The sequence below is a fragment of the Chiloscyllium plagiosum genome, unplaced genomic scaffold (genome assembly GCF_037043375.1).
Source record: "Chiloscyllium plagiosum isolate Xiang-an unplaced genomic scaffold, Cpla_swu_hap1 HiC_scaffold_35, whole genome shotgun sequence".
Taxonomy (NCBI): domain Eukaryota; kingdom Metazoa; phylum Chordata; class Chondrichthyes; order Orectolobiformes; family Hemiscylliidae; genus Chiloscyllium; species Chiloscyllium plagiosum.
In genome coordinates this window covers 44,102,903-44,119,999 of record NW_028270173.1, presented here as the reverse complement: position 1 = coordinate 44,119,999, position 17,097 = coordinate 44,102,903, and the positions used below count along the sequence as shown (strand labels likewise).

General features: G+C 42.7%; 1 non-coding gene across 1 annotated transcript; it reads left to right on the top strand.

The window, feature by feature from the left end:
* The first annotated feature begins 9,081 nt into the window (after positions 1 to 9,081).
* trnae-uuc (transfer RNA glutamic acid (anticodon UUC)) lies at positions 9,082 to 9,153 on the top strand. The gene has a single exon. It is a non-coding gene; the product is annotated as a tRNA-Glu (tRNA).
* Positions 9,154 to 17,097: the final 7,944 nt, after the last annotated feature.

Below are 17,097 nucleotides of genomic sequence, written 5' to 3'. Positions count from 1 at the left end.
ACCTCTCTCTGGAGGACTCAGCGACGACTCAGAAAATGTTGCCAACTTTATAATTCCGTGCCCGGAAGCTTGTCTCCTGATCACGTATTGCCGCTCAGTAACAATGATGTGGAGGTGCCGGTGTTGGACTGGGATGGACAAAATCAAAAATCACTCAACACCAGATTATCATCCAAAAGGACGGACTTTAACGTCGGGTTATGTGATTTTTATTTACAAGCAAGGCAGCGTTCACAGTGTCTCCACGGTTCACAGCCGCGATGACAAAAGCGAGTCACGTGTTTGCTGGCTTGCTCCCGGGCGAGAGCGAGCTGTCAATCAAAGGAACTTCTATCACTTTGCAAAGCTCACTTCAAATGCAAAGGCAGCGTTGTTCAGAAATATGTGCATAAATCACTGAACAAAAGAAAAATCTGATACATAAAAACCGAAAATTACAGGTAAAGGCAAAAACAGTAAGTACAGCGATTGAATAATAGCAAATTTGCGAATTGCTCTTTGCAATGCTTGTATGCAATGCCTCAAACACCCAAAATATTGGAAAATGGAGCAGCAGGGGCGGTGGTGGGCACGATCTCAGGAACACAGATAGATAGTTCATGTATATTACAGAAAAAGAAATAAGTACCTGGGGAAAAAGAGGCATGAAATTTAGTGTGTGTTCATTTTTCTTCCATTTACACCAATATTTAGCTAGCCAATGACTTGGAAACCCAAGCACCTCTCAGCTCACGGAAAAAAAATGTATCCCTTTTCCATATGAACCATCCGGAGATGCTAAAATACATCTCTGGAGCAGATGGGACTTTAATCCACGCATTCTGGTACCGAATAACCATGGTACCACAAAAGCCCCTAATTTCAAATGTGGCATATATGGATCAGTTGGGAAACACAGCTTAGTTATTTACATCAACCTGTTCACTTATATTATGATTCATGCTTGGGAGCAGGTGAGATTCGAATCCAGGGCTTCAGGCCCAGTGACAGTTGGGCCCTTAAAATTATTTATTCACAAACTGCCTTGGACATATTGTGGCATATCTCTGTGGCATGCAAGACATGAACCTGGATCTACAAGTCAGTCATGAACAATCCCTATATCTCCCTGTATTCTGTCGGATAGCTTATATTTCTGCTGTTCCATGTCCTCTATGTTTACAAACTAAATCCTTTCTCCGGATCTGTCCAATTCAATCAGCCAGCTCTTGGTCAAGAGTCAGACATTTTACTGTCAATGGAGATGCTATTATCTCCATGCCAGGTATCAAACATGCATCTATTCTAATCCCATATTCCAAAAGTTGACCCCTCCCCCAGTATGCAAAGTTGTTTGAAATGTTCATCTCATTAGTTCTTAGGGGCTTTGCATATTCCTGTCTCTAATGCCATTTTCCTTAGTGTGTTCGAGATATCCAGGATATTTCATCGTAAAATGAAATGTCCTGGCCCTTACCGTAAAGTTGCACTCCATAGTTATTGACCCCCACCATTAAAGAAAATTTTTTCTCCCATCTATCCTGTCTAGATCCTTCAGGACTTTGACTACCTCTATCTCATACATCCTCAGCCTTCCCTGTTCTACCCTGGAAGACGAAGTCTCTCTAGAGCTGAATCACTACAACCCAGACAACATCCCCTCAAAGCTCCACTACACTCTTTCCAGTGCATTCACGTCCTTCCTAAAGCATGGTAACTAGAATTGCACACGGCACTCCAGATTTAGCCTTTGTAACGTTATATGCCGCTGAAGAATAATAATAATTATTAGTATTATTCTAATATTCTCCTCGCTGTTTCATTCAATGCTGTGACTCATAAAGGCATGTATATCATATGCCTTCTTAAGTACATTAACCAATATATCTACCTGTCTTGCTATCTTCAAGCATCTATGAACATGTATACCAAAGCCATTGAAATTCTTTGTATTTCCTGAGTCCTACCATTCAATAGGTATTTCCTTACCCTGTTCGTACACCCAAAGGAGAATCACACCATTATTTTCAGACTTCAATTCCTTCAATTGATCTCTTGGAAGCTGACGTACCCCTCGTTGCATTAGAGCCAGTCTCAATACCAGAAACTTGGCTTTTCGTGCTACGTTCCCCTGAGAATCTATCATCCCCTTCATTTTCCAGAACAGCATATCTGTTTGAAATGTGTATGTCCACAAAAGACTCCTGCCCTCGGTGCCTACCTCTCTTATCCTGCTGGTGTTAACATATCTATGTGACTGTATCTGGGACTTTGCCCCCTTGCTAATACTGCCATCCATCACATACTGTTGCTGTTGCAAACTCCTCATCCCTTCTGTCTCTCCCTTCAACTTATCCATTCGAACTTATAAATGTTGTTCGATGCAAATCTTATGGCAGATATAATCCTTAATAATAACCCTTTAATTCTCTTTAAACTCTCACATCTGACAAGAAGTACATATCACTGCAAAGGCCATTTTTGTTCCTTCACAATCTACAGACCCAGAAAATAACAGTGTCTCCACAGTTCACATTTGCGATGATGTGCAAAACGAGTCATGTATTTGCTGGCATGCTCCCGGGCGAGAGCGAGCTGCCAATCAAAGGAACTTCTATCACTTTGCACTGGCTTTGCAAAACTCACTTCAAATGCAAAGTCAGCGTTAGTCAGAAATATAATCAGAAATCATTAATAAAAGAAAAAATCTGATACCTAAAAATCAAAAATTACAGGTAAAGGCAAAGACAGGAAGAACAGCGATTGAATAATAGCAAAATTATGAATCGCTCATTGTCAACGCTTGTATGCAATGTCTCTAACACCCAAAATATTGGAAAATGGAGCAGTAAGGGCGATGGAAGGCATGATCTTAGGAACACATGTAGATAGTTCATGTATATTACAGAAATAGAAATAAGTACTTGGGGAATAAGAAGGATAAAATTTAGGGTGTGATAAGTTTTCGTCCATTTACACCAGTATTTACTGAGCCAAAAACTTGGAAACCAAAGCACCTCTCAGCTCAAGGAAATAATGTATCCCTTTTCGATATGATCCTTTTGGAGATGCTAAAATACATCTCTGCAGCAGATGGGATTTGAATCCACGCCTTCTGGAAATAACATGACCACGTTGCCACAAATGGGGCTTATATTAACCAGTCGGGAAACAGGGCTTAGATAATTAAATCGATCTGTTCGCATATATTGCGATTCACCTTGGGGGCAGGTGAGATTGGAATCTAGCCCTGGCTCAAAGGTAGAAGATAGAGGGTGGTCGTGGAGGGTTGTTTTTCAGACAGGCTGACTGTGACCAGTGGATTGTCACAAGGATCGGTGCTGGACTGTCTACTTTTTGTCATTTACATATATGATTTGGAGATGGAAGTGTGTTGCTGGAAAAGCGCAGCAGGTCAAGCAGCATCTAGGGAACAGGAGAATCGACGTTTCAGGTATTAGACCTTCTTCAGGAATCCAGCAACACATTTCCATCTCTGATCTCCAGCATCTGCAGACCTCACTTTCTCCTCATATATGATTTGGATGCGAGCATAAGAGGTACAGTTAGTAAGTTTGCAGATGACACCAAAATTGGAGGTGTAGTGGACAGCGAAGAGTGTTCCTCAGAGTAAAACAGGAACTGGACCAAATGGGCCAATCGGCTGAAACGTGGCAGATGGAGTTTAATTCAGATAAATGCGAGGTGCTGCATTTTGGGAAAGTAAATTTTAGCAGGACATATACACTTAACGGTAAGGTCTGGGGAGTGTTGCTGAACAAAGAGACCTCGGAGTGCAGGTTCATAGCTCCTTGAAGGTGGAGTCGCAGGAAGATAGGATAGTGAAGAAGGCATTTAGTATGCTTTCCTTTATTGGTCAGAATATTGAGAGCAGGAGTTGGGAGGTCACGTTGCCGCTGTACAGGACATTGGTTAGGCCACTGTTGGAATATTGCGTGCAATTCTGATCTCCTTCCTATCAGGACGAATTTGTGAATCGTGAAAGAGGTCAGAAAATATTTACAAGGATATTGCCAGGGTTGGAGCATTTGGACAAAAGGGAGAGGCTGAATAGGCTGGGGCTGTTTTCCCTGCAGCGTTGGAGGTAGAGGGGTGACCTTAAAGACGTTTACAAAATTCTGAGGGGCATGGATAGGATAAATGGGCAACGTCTTTTCCCTGGGTTCAGGTAATCCAGAACTAGAGGGCATAGGTTTAGGGTGAGAGGGGAAAGATATAAAAGACACCTCAGGGCCAACTTTTTCACACAGAGGTTGGAATTACGTGTATGTAATGTGTTGCCAGAGGAAGTGGAGGAGGCTAGTATAATTGCAACATTTAAAAGCCATTTGGATGGGTATATGAATAGGAAGAATTTGGAGGGATATGGGCCGGGTGCTGGCAGGTGGGACTAGATTGGGTTGGGATATCTGGTCGGCATGGACAGGTTGGACCGAAGGGTCTGTTGCCATGCTGTACATCTCTATGACTCTATGATTCTATGACTCTATGACTTCAGACCCAGTGACAGAAGGCCCGTAAAATTATGTTTTCATAAACTGGCTTGTGGCATATCTCTGTGGCCGGCAAGACATCAACCTGGACTTATCAGTCAGTCATGGAGACAGGATCACAGTGCCACAAGAATCCCTATAACTGCCCATATTCTTTTAACATATTATGCTTCTGCTTTTTCCTCTCCCTCTCATTCCATGTCCTCTATGTTTACAAACTAAATACTTTCTCTGGATCCCATTGTCTCCATGCCAGGTATCAAGCATACGTCTATTTTAACCTCATTTTCCAATAGTTGACCCCTCGTCCGGTATGCTAATTTGTTTGAAACGTTCATCTCATTAGTTCTTAGGGGCTTTGCATATTCCTGCCTCTCATGCCATTTCACTTAGTGAGTTCCAGATATCCGCAACACTGACCGAAAATATATTTCGTCGAAAAATGAAATGTCCTAGTGCTTCTTGTAAAGTTACACTGCATAGTTATTGACCCCCAACATTGAAGGAAAAAATATTTCCCGATCTATTCTGGCTAGATCCATCAGGACTTTGAATACCTTAATCACATACATCCTCACCCTTCCCTGTTCTACGTAAAATTGCCCTAGAAGACGCAGTCTCTCTAGAGCTGAATCACTCCAACCCAGACAACATCCCATCAAAGCTACCCTACACTCTTTCCAGTGCATTGACAGCCTTCCTAAAGCATTGTGACCAGAATTGCACACAGCACTCCCGCTTGAGCCTCAAAATATATGCCGCTGAATAATAAAAATAATAATAATAATGATAATAATAATAATAATAATAATAATAATAATAATAATAATAATAATAATAATAATATTGTCCCCGCTGTTTCATTAAACGCTTTGACTCATAATGTCATGTATATCATATGCCTTCTTAACTGCATTAACCAATAATGTAGTTGCCTTGCTACCTACAAGCGTCTATGAACATGCATACCAAAGCCACTGAAATTCTCCGTATTTCCTGGAGTCCTAACATTCAATAGGTACTTCGTTGCCTTGTTAGTCCTCATAAAATATAATTACCCTTTTATTTTCAGACTTCAATTCCTTTTACCATTGTTCAGCCCAACTAAACAAGTTGTTTGTAGAGTAGTGTGTTTTCGGCGAAGACTGACTATTTCACATTGTATTGAGAAAAATGCAGAAATAATGTGGAAAATTATGAAAAAATAAATATAAATTAATCAGAGAGCTGAGGCTCCTGAACAAGTTCTGGGTAAAATTACTGTGCAAGACAAAATGGGCTTCCGCTAAACTGAGTTGGGCCTGGGTTTCTCACAGGGCAGGTGCAGTACTGTTGAGAGATCTTTAAATTATCTCTGTGGGTTTGTGGGTTTCTAACAACAAACATTAAAGAGAATATCAAGGTGGAGTCGTGCAGCGATTAGGTGATGTGTTAATGGTATTAATCTGGTGACCGAGGTCATGTTCCAGAGACCTGGCTTCACATCCAATTAAGGCAGATTGTGGAATTTTCAAGAAACATGAATATGTATTTCACACTTCAATGATGGCAGTTGGTGATAGTGGGCGAGAAATAAAATCTTATCTGCTCTGTTCATTATGTGACTGTTATCTGCTCTCAATTCTACTAACCACGAGAAAAAACAGCAACTCTCGATCAGGCAATGGTAAAGCAACCAACAAGAGGAAAAACATATTTGACTTCATTCTTACCAGTTTGTCTGCGACAGATGTAATTGACAACCATGCAGTCCTTGTGGAGATCATGTCCTGCCTTCACACTGATAATACCATAAATCAAGTTTGTGCGGTAGGACTCACATACTAAATGGGAAAGGCTTTAAACAGATCCAGCAACTCGAGATTGAGCGTCTATGGTGCATTGTGAACATCAGCAGCAGCAGAATCATGCTTCAACTTAATGTACAACCTCGTAGCAGCCATATGCCAAATGAGCCATTACCGTCAAGCCAAGGAAGCTAGCCTAGTTCAATGAAGAGTGCAAGAGGGCATGCTGGGTGGGGCAACATGGAAATTATTAAAATGAAGTGTCAACCTGATGGTGCTACAACACAAGGCTACATTTATGCCAAACAGCATAAGCAGCAAGTAGTAGACAGATCTAAGTGATCTCACAACCAATGGATTAGATCTGAGCTCTTTAGTCCCACCACATCTAGTTGTGAACAGTGGTGGTCAATTAAACAAATCACTGGAGGAAGTGGCTCACAGAAATCCCATCCTCAGTAGTGCAGAAACCCAGCACTTCTGTGTAAATGATGAGGCTGAAGCATGTGCAACCATCTTCCTCTGAAATTGTCAAGTGGATGATCCATCTTGGCCTCCTCCAAAGTCTTCAGTTTAACAGATTCTAGTTTGAAGGCAATTCAATGTGATATCAAGAATCAAATGGGGTACTGGGTATTGCAATGTCTGTGGCACGTATTCACCATTAGTACTGAAAATCTGTGCAACAGTCCTGTCTCACCTGTTCGAATATGCTACAACACTGGCATCTAATGACACATGTGAAATTGCTCAGGTGTGCCCTGTACACAAAACATTGGACAAATCCAATAACATCAATTACCACTCCATCAGTCTACCCTCAGTCATCAGTAAATTGATGGAAGTTGTCATGAACACTGCTTTCAAGTAGCATCTGCTCAGCAATAATTGGTTCAGTGAAACTCAGTTTGAATTCTGTCAGGGCCACTCAGCTCCTGACCTATTTACAGCCCTGCTTGAAACGTGGACAAGAAAGCATAATTTCAGAAGTGAGCTGATAGTGACAGCCTTGACATCAAGGTCACAGTTGACCAAATGTGACATCAAGGAGCACAAGCAAAAGAAGAATCAATGGGAACCAGCAGAAAACTCTGTACTCGTTGGAGTCGTACCGATCACATTTTGGAGGTCAGTCGCCTTAGCTTCAGAGCATCCCTGTAGGTATTCTTTAAGAGAATGGCCAAGGACCAATCCTATTTTACTCCTTCATCAATGGCATTCCCTCACTCACAGGGTTAGAAGTGAGGATGTTTTCTGATGATTGCACAATGTTCAGCATCATTCAGAACTCCTCAGATATTTAAGTAGTTTATGTCCACATACGTCATAACCGGGATAGTAGCCAGACTTTGGCTGGTAAGTGGCAAACAACATTCATGCTGCAAATGCCAGACAATAACAATGTCCAATTAGAGACAATCTAACCAATGCTCTCACATGTTGCCGTCACTGAATCCCGCATTACCCGCATCCTGAAGGTTATCATTGACCAGATACTGAATGGGACGAGGCAGATAATTGTGCTGGCTGAAAAAACAAACAAACTAGAGGCTTGTAAATTGCTGCACGTAACTCACTGCCTGGCTCCCCAAAGCCTGACCATCAGTTACGAGTGACAAGTATGATGGAACACTCCCCACAAGCTTGGATGGTCGCAGTTCCAACCACTCAGAAGTAGTTTGACACCAGACCACTTGATTGGCACCACATCCACAAACATCCATTCTTTCCACCACCATCTACAAAAATGTGTTTCAGAAGTTCACCAAAGATCCTCACTTTCTTCTTTATCCAAAGCCAATACCATATAGAATAACAAAGGCAGCAGCTACATTGGAATACCATCACTTGCAAGTTCTCCTCCAAGCCTGTCAGCACCCTGACTTAAAAAATGTATCACGGTTCCTTCAATATTGGTTGGCCAAAATCCTGGAATTTCTTCACTGATGGCAAAATATGTTCCTTCCAACACATGGATTGCAATAGTCTGTTTGTGTGGATTTTTCACATTCTCGCCCTGTCTGCGTGGGTTTCCTCCGGGTGCTCTGGTTTCCTCCCACAGTCCAAAGATGTGCAGGTCAGGTGAATTGGCCATTCGAAATTGCCCGTAGTGTTAGGTGCATTAATCAGACGGAAATGGGTCTGGGTGGGTAACTCTTCGGCGGGTCGGTGTGGACTTATTGGGCCGAAAGATCTATTTCCACAATGTAGCGAATCTAATGTAATTTCAGTCAGCTCAAAATCGCCTTCTGAAGGGAAACTAAGAACAGGCAATTAATAGTGGCTTAGCCAGTGACACTCCCAGGTTCATCAGTGAATTTTTTTTGTAAAAAGTGTCTGAAGTCAGAGTAGACCACAAAGTCATTAAATTTAAATTAGGATCATGAACTATATTTAGCTCAATACCGATGGTCCATCGTTTAATGGCCTTAGTTACAGTGGTTTGAAACACCCCAGGAGCTTGACAGGCGATTTCAGAGGACATTTAAAAAATCCAGCAAAATGCTGTATGACTGAATTCACATGATTCACGTTAGATAATGACGGCAAATTTCCTGTCCCAACGAAAATTAGTGAAATATCGTGATGACAATTATGTTTTTTTTTTCAAAAAAGCACTTTAAATGAAGCCAAATGCAGCTTTCAAACACAGACGGCATGAAATAGATTTGTAGCAAGACATAACAAAAATGTAATATCCAACGCATGGAAATAAAACAATTAAAACATGACAAATTCGATGCGTTTCGATACATTGACCTCACTGCAAATGGCATTGAGACGACGCTTGCTTGCGTTACTCCTTGGTGGTCTAGTGGTTAGGATTTGGCGCTTTCACCGCCGTGGCCTGGGTTCGATTCCCGGTCAGGGAACTCAGTTTTTGAAGAGGTATCGACAGTGTAAATGTGTTTTCATGTAACTATTCCAGCTTTTATATATTACTGCCTATGAAACCAAATGTTTACCAAAGATCTGGTTGGTGATCTCGTGCTACATTAATTTTCATCACTTTCATCTCCGGCGTCGGCTGTCACCCAGGAGAAAAAATTGTCGACTGCGAAAGTGTTGGATCAGTGGAGGGAGATTTCAGGAGAGCTTGTGGCGAGATGGGTGGTAGACGGTGACAGTGCAAAGAACATTGAACATAAAACATAGAACAATACAGCCCAGAATAGGCCCTTCGGCACACGATGTCCTAGCTTAAGCACCTATTCATGTACCTATCCAATTGTCGCTTAAAGGTCACCAATGATTCTGACTCTGCCACTCCCACAGGCAGCGCATTCCAAGCCCCCACCTCTCCGCTGGGTAATGAATCTAGTTCTGACATCCCCCCTATACCTTCCATCCTTCACCTTAAATTTATGTCCCCTTGCAACACTCTGTTATACCCAGGGGAACTTGTCTCTGACTGTCTATTCTTTCTATTCCCCTGATCATCTTGTAAACCTCTTTCAAGTCACCCCTCATCCTTCACTGTTCCAATGACAGAAAGCCGAGCACTCTCAACCTATCCTCGTACGATCTATTGTCCACTCCAGGCAACATCCTGGTAAATCTCCTCTGCACCCTCTCCAAAGCTTCCACATCTTTCCATAAATGAGGCGACCAGAACTGCACACAGTACTCCAAATGTGGCCTTACCAAGTTCCTATACAGCTGCAACATCACCTCCCAACTCTTGAATTCAATCCCTCTGCTAATGAACGCTAAGACACCATAGGCCTTCTTACAAGCTCTATCCACCTGAGTGGCAACTATAAAAGATCTATGAACATAGACCCCAAGGTCCCTCTGCTCCTCCACCTAACTAAGAACCCTACTGTTAACCCTGTATTCCGCATTCTTCTCTGTCCTTCCAAAATGGACAACCTCACATTTGACAGGGTTGAATTCCATCTGCCACTCCTCAGCCCACCTCTGCATCATATCTAAGTCCCTTTGCAGCCGACAACAGCCCTCCTCACTGTTCACAACTCCACCATTCTTCGTATCGGCAGCAAATTTACTGACCCACCCTTCGACTCCCTCCTCCAAGTCATTAATAAAAATTACAAACAGAAGAGGACCAAGAACTGATCCCTGCGGAACACCGCTTGTAATTGAGCTCCAGGCTGAATGTTTACCATGTACCACCGCTCTCTGACTTCGACCGGTTCTCTATCCAACTGGGCAAACTTCCCACTATCCCATGCCTCCTGACTTTCTGCATATGTCTACAATGGCGAATCTTATCAAATGCCTTTCTAAAATCCACGTACACTACATCCACTGCTCTACCGTCATCCACATGCTTGGACATCTCCTCAAAGCATTCAATAAGATTTGTAAGTCAAGACCTACCTCTCACAAATCCGTGCTGGCTGCCCCGAATCAAGCAGCGTCTTTCCAGACACTTATAAATCCTATCCCTCAGTAACCTTTCCATTAGTTTGCCTACCATCGAAGTAAGACTAACTGGCCTGTAATTCCAGGGGTTAACAAATACAGGTGTATACACCTAACCTTTTGCATTATCGAGTACTTTGCACATATTTATTTTCATGCCCGTTTCACAGTTCATAATTCACTTTATGCGAGGGGAAAAAAGGAATATCAATTTCTAAAACTTTACACTCACGAATCTGTTCCTCTTCCGAAGAAGAATTACTTCTCTCCCCACAATGGTCACTAGTGTTGCCCCATATTTCCGGTACTTGTCGTTTTCTTTCATATTTTCCTTTCGAGAATCATGACAATCTTACCCTCCTTCGGAACCCTCGTCCTATCTCAGGAAATCACCACACTGATTCTGTGAATTGGAGGTGCCGATGTTGGTCTGGGGTGGACAAAGTTAAAAATCACACAGCACCAGGTTATAGTCCAACAGGTTTATTTGTGCTTCTGTGATTTTGAACTTGATTCTGTGAATGCAGTGTGTTTTGTTGGGGTGAAGGGCAAGGTGGAGAGGGGAGGTCACTTAACCACACGTTCCTGCAAACACTTTTTTCCCAGAATGTGACACTCATTCATTCACAAAATGTCCATACTCTTGCACAGGCAGACGACGCTGGTAGGAGCGATACCTGGCAAATATGCACATTCCGGCCGATATACATATGGAGAACACAGCTGGAGCGGGATATGTAGCGATTCCTACAGTCGGAAATATGTCCAACACTGGGAGAAACATATTCAGACGAAACTTCTCTCAAATGGAGCAGTGTGTTGAGCATTGTTTTGCCTCCACGAATTCAAACTGCACAACAACTGAAGTAGCTTTCCACTGCATATGAAATCTGTAGAAAAAACTTGCAGCAGTCTGTTTGAATCAGTAACTTAAGGCGAGATTTTAGAAAGGAAATATTGCTAGTTAGGAGGAGAGAGAATTGAAAAATAAGAAAAAAAACAGATGCCAATTCTGTAACTCTTGATGGGCGCTTACGTGCACCTTTCTTTCTAATCAAAACAAAATTTGCTGGAGGAAACTCAGCAGGTTTGGGAGTGCGTATAGAGAGAAATCAAAGTTAAAGTTTCGGAGTTCGCTATTCCTCATTCAGAACTGCTCGTGTCACAGGTGCTCTCAGACCTGCTGAGTTTTTCCAGCAGTTCTTTATTTTCATTATTGTTCATTTTTCTTTCTCCTTTGAGATACTGGAACATTTACGCCGAACGTCTCCACAAAATTAATGAATCTGTATTACTGAGGCAATTCCCAATATTGCACAGCAGGACATAAAGTGCAATGTTGGTTTCAAAACCTTGTGAATATTTCGGTAACGATTCATTAAATGGCTATAACGAAGATGGCGGCAACGGTGGCCACATAAACCTGTTTCCAAGATATCTATGAGTATCCCCTAGGCAAGGTTTGCTTACAAAGTCTTTGTGGCGCAATCGGTTATTCAGGTGCGGCATTCATAGCAATGTTGGTGGTTTGAGTCCACTCAAGGACGTGTGTACGAATTTTAGCATTCTTGCTAAAAACACCACCATGAATTGTTGTGCACTCAATCCCAAGGAAATTATCCACAAACGTTATCACCGCAAGAAAACCGGAAGATGATCATTCATCAATTGAGAGATCAGTTCGTGCTATCTTCTTATGCTCTGCTGTTTTGCATCTGTATGGCAGCAATCCTGGAGCAACTTACGACAGATGCTGGAATCTCTCCTGAAAAGACTGGAGACTACAAGCGAGTCAGACAGCTTCCATTGAGAGAAATAAAGCTAAACTTTCGAGTCTGGATAACTCTTTATCAGAGCTGGTGAAATATGGAATGGGCAGATTTAATGCAGTAAGGGGTTTTTCTGAATGCTGCAGGAGAGAGGATTTGAATCGTTCAGATTAAATGATCGGAATGTGAGAATGACAGAACAATGGTGTGGCGAATTGCCAGACTGGAATTGTCATGCTAAGAGCACTGTATGTAATTTTTGCTTCTTGGCTGCAGAGAGTCAAGGAGGGGACGCACCACCCAGGATAAATTGCAATAGGCAAAAATTGCTGATCTGTGCTTCCTTCCCATAATCGAATTCAAATCTCATTGAAATTTACAAGATTACATGTCGACTCAGGAGGAATATCCCCACCAGCTGCGAATTTAAAACAACGGAAACTTCAAATGGAAGTATACAATAAACATAAAACGTTTTCAATCGGTAAATTTGTTTTTGGTTATTTTCCACACTTGGGTAGGATCCGTGGGAGTGCGTTGAGAATGAGACGTTTGGAGTAAACTATACAGGGGAATAAAGAACAACTGTTGTGTAACAGATGAATATAAATTAACGCCAAATTAATGTAAATCATATTATTTGCCAACGATTGTTGTTGATTCGTTTATTTGTTCGGAACAAGAAAACTGCTGGTGGTCCCAAGATGTTCATATGTTCTATCACAGGAACAATTTTGCGTTAGCCTCCGTTAAGAACTGGGCTATGAGAGACCAAACAAGAAATTCAGAACCGGATTCGTTCATTCGGAAACACGGGATTACTGCAAAGATTCTCTGAACGGAATACGAATTTCTGGGAGAAAAAAAAAATCATTGGCTTTGCCAATCCATTCAATTTACCACTGAGTCGTTCCACCCGTGCAAGAGTAATGTTTAACATTTCAAGTGTGAAAAATAGGGAATAAATGCTGATCAGCTGTGTGAGGCAACACTTTTCTGGTTGTCACTCCTGTACATGACTCGTTGTCTGCCAACTGATACAATGTGTTCTAACAACAAATGTCTCCACTTATTAAGCAACTACTTAAACTTATTACAAGCAGGATTGTAACAGGATACTCAGATCTGGAGGAAGAAGCAAAATGTAAATGTGTAGTCACTAATTACTTCATCTTGACCTTCAGCAAACTCTACCATGACAGACTGAAAACAACAAATGCTGGAGATCACAGCGATTCAGACAGCATCTATGGAGAGACAGCAAACTAACGTTTCAAGACGGGAGGACGCTGATGAAACGTTGGTCTCTCTCCATGGATGCTGCCTGACCCGCTGTGATGCCAGGTTTTGTTGTTTTCATTGCAGATTCCAGCATCTGCAGTAATTTGTTTCCGCCATGACAGTCTTTCGTGTGAGTGTGAAAGCAATGAGATGGTTTCTTGAGTGACGTCGTGCTTATGTCAACCAAGAGTGTAGTGCTAGAAAAGCACGGCAGGTCAGGCATCATTCGAAGAACATGAGGGTCTTTTTTATTTCAAAAATATACTTTATGCATAAAATATTTTGATGATCTGTACAATTGGTCATGCCATACATACGTAAACATTCCATTACTTTGCACACAGAGATCGAGAAATCAACCATATTTCCAGGTCTGTACGTTTACTACCCATATATTTAGCTGAGGTGTCAGCAGAGCCCACTTACTGCGTGGGCCCCCTGTTCTTTGGCAGGCAGACCTTACATGGTAGTCTTTCCCCACCGCGCCTTGGTGGCAGCTGCCCCAAGCTTCAGCATGTCCCTCAACACGTCGTCCTGGACCTTGGAATGTGCCAGTCCGCAACACCCAGTCGGGCTCAGCTTCTTCAGCTGGAAGATCAACAGGGTTTTGGACAGAGCAAAGACCGTCCTTCACTGAGTTGATAATCCTCCAGGCACAGTTGATATTCGTCTCGGTGTGGGTCCCGGGGAACAGGCCGTAGAGCACGGATTTCCGCGTTACGGTGCTGCTCAGGACGAACCTCGACAAACACCACTGCATTCCTCTCTAGACTTCTTCTGCGGAGGCACATTCCAGAAGGAGGTGTGTGACAGTCTCATCCCCGCCGCAGCTGCTTCGTGGGCAGCGTGCAGTGCGGCTGAGAGTCCGGGCGTGCATAAAGGATCTCACAGGTAGAGCCCTTCTCACCACCAGGCAAGTCATGTCTTGGTGCTTGTTGTAAAGTTCAGGCGATGAGGCATTCTGCCAAATGACTTTGACAGTCTGCCCAGGGAACTATTCGACAGGATCCCTTTCCTTTTCCCGAAGGGCCTCAAGGACACTATGTGCTGACCACTTCCTGATGGACTTGCAGTCAAAGGTGTTTTTCTTCATAGATTTCTCCAGGAAGGACAGGTGATACGGAACGGTCCAACTACTTGGAGCATTCCACAGCGAGGCCAGGCCCATCCTTCGCAACACCAGGGACAGGTAGAACTTCAGTATGTCCTGACACCTGATATTAGCGTACCGTGGATCCATGCACAGCTTGATGCAGCCACACGCATAGGTGGCCATCAGGGTGAGAGTGGCATTGGGATTCGACGTTTTGGGCAAACGCACTTCATCAGGAATGTGGCCTGGAGCCTTGACAGTGAAGTGATAAATTGGAGTGGGCTGAGGCAGGGGGATAGGTAAATGAGACTCGGATAGGTAGATTGAGGTGTGGGTAATGGTGATAGGTCAGAAAAGATGCTGGAGCAGGTAGGTAGGAGGAAAAATGGACAGATAGGACAGGTCATGAGGATGGGGTCGAGTTGGACGGTTGGAACGGGATAAGATTGGGGGAGGGGAAAATAGCAAACTGGTAAAATCCACATTGATGCAGTGGTTTTTTTTAAGATTAGATATGCTACAGTATGGAAACAGGTCCTTCCCCCAACAAGTGCATACCAACACTTCCAAGAATAATCCACCCATTCCCCCAACCTCTAATTACTTAATGTTATTCTAATGTCATGGTTAGATATTTAGTGCTAAGTCTTGCACGATGGTCTTTCGTTCCAGACCCTACTTAATGTTTTCCTAATGTCATGATTAGATATTTATTATCAGCTCTGCTACAGTGATCGTCTATTCCAGACTGTAATGATAGACATTTATCTATTCTATCTCTGACAATAGAGGAGAAAGTGTGGTCTGCAGATGCTGGAGATCAGAGCTGAAAATGTGTTGCTGGAAAAGTGCAGCAGATCAGGCAGCATCCAGGGAACAGGAGAATCGACGTTTCGGGCATAAGCCCTTCTTCAGGAATTCCTGTTCCCTGGATGCTGCCTGACCATCTCTTACAATAGTCTCCTGTCTCAAGCTGACTCTACTAACTACTAATTCGATATTTTAATGCCATGTCCCAAATATTCTTGGTCCCAATCCTGTCATACTAACAGTTAATAGAGAAACTTGCTTCATTTCTTGAGTTAACCTTAACCTTACTCTGCTAATTGGTGGAAGAGCGTTCCACTGTGCTTATCCCATCTTGCCTTCCACAGACCACAGATTGCCATAGATCGTCATGCTTAACCCTTCCCATGCTTTCATGTTCTTTATTTTCCATAATAGGAATTGATCTGCCTCATGAAAAGAATTTTCATTTCGGTCAGGAAGTAATACAAAAGTACATACAACATTGACTAAATGAGAACTTGAGTGTAGTCATGATTTGGAGATGTCGGTGTTGGACGAGAGTGGATAAAGTTAAAACGCATACACCAGGTTATAGTCCAATCGGTTTAATTGGAAACACGAACTTTCAGAGCGCTGTATCCTGGACATCTACGCTTTTATTCTGACTAGAGGAAGTAAGGCAGATCGTAATTCGTCTTTGTGGCACAAGCGGTTAGCGCGTTCAGCTATTCACCGAAAGGCTGGTGGCTCGAGCCCACCCAGGGGCGTGTTTTCCTCTTGTTGAACGCCACACTGCGTCAGTTTGTCGTGTGCCCACCAGATCGAACCGGTTTTCAGACTGGAGGCCTGTGACCAGTGCCTCTGCTTCTCGTCATTTATATAAAATAGATCAGTGCTGGTCCCATTGCTTTTTGTCATTTGTATAAATGATTTGGGTGTCAACATAGCAGGTAGAGTTAGTAAGCTTGCAGATGACACCAAAATTGGAGGTGGAGTGGACAGTGAAGAAACTTTCCTCGATTTGAGCAAAGTATTGAAATCAGCTTCAAATTCGGTTAGATTTCAGACCAAGGGAAGATGGGACAATTTAACGATACAGGTGTTTAAAATATTCTTTCGGCCCAATACAAATAATTTCAGCTAGTAAGTGAGTAAGAAACGGTTGTCTGTTCTCCACATCATTTTGATCCCCGGCAGTTTCTGTTTTTCTTTAATGTTATGTGTTCACTATGAACCATAAAATGGAGAGTCGCGGAAGCTGGAAATCGGAAATTGCTGTCAAAACTCAACAAATTTGGTAGCGTCTGTGGAAGAAATAGAGTTCGAGTACAGTGACACTTTATCAGTGCTGACAGCAATTTCTGGTCACGTTGCTACAGAATCATCTTGAACTCCAGACAACTTCACTCAAGGGGAGAACTCCTTGAGCGTTTCTCATACATGAGTGCTCATATTTACTCATATCTGCTTTGAAGTCGGCATTTCCGAAAACTGCT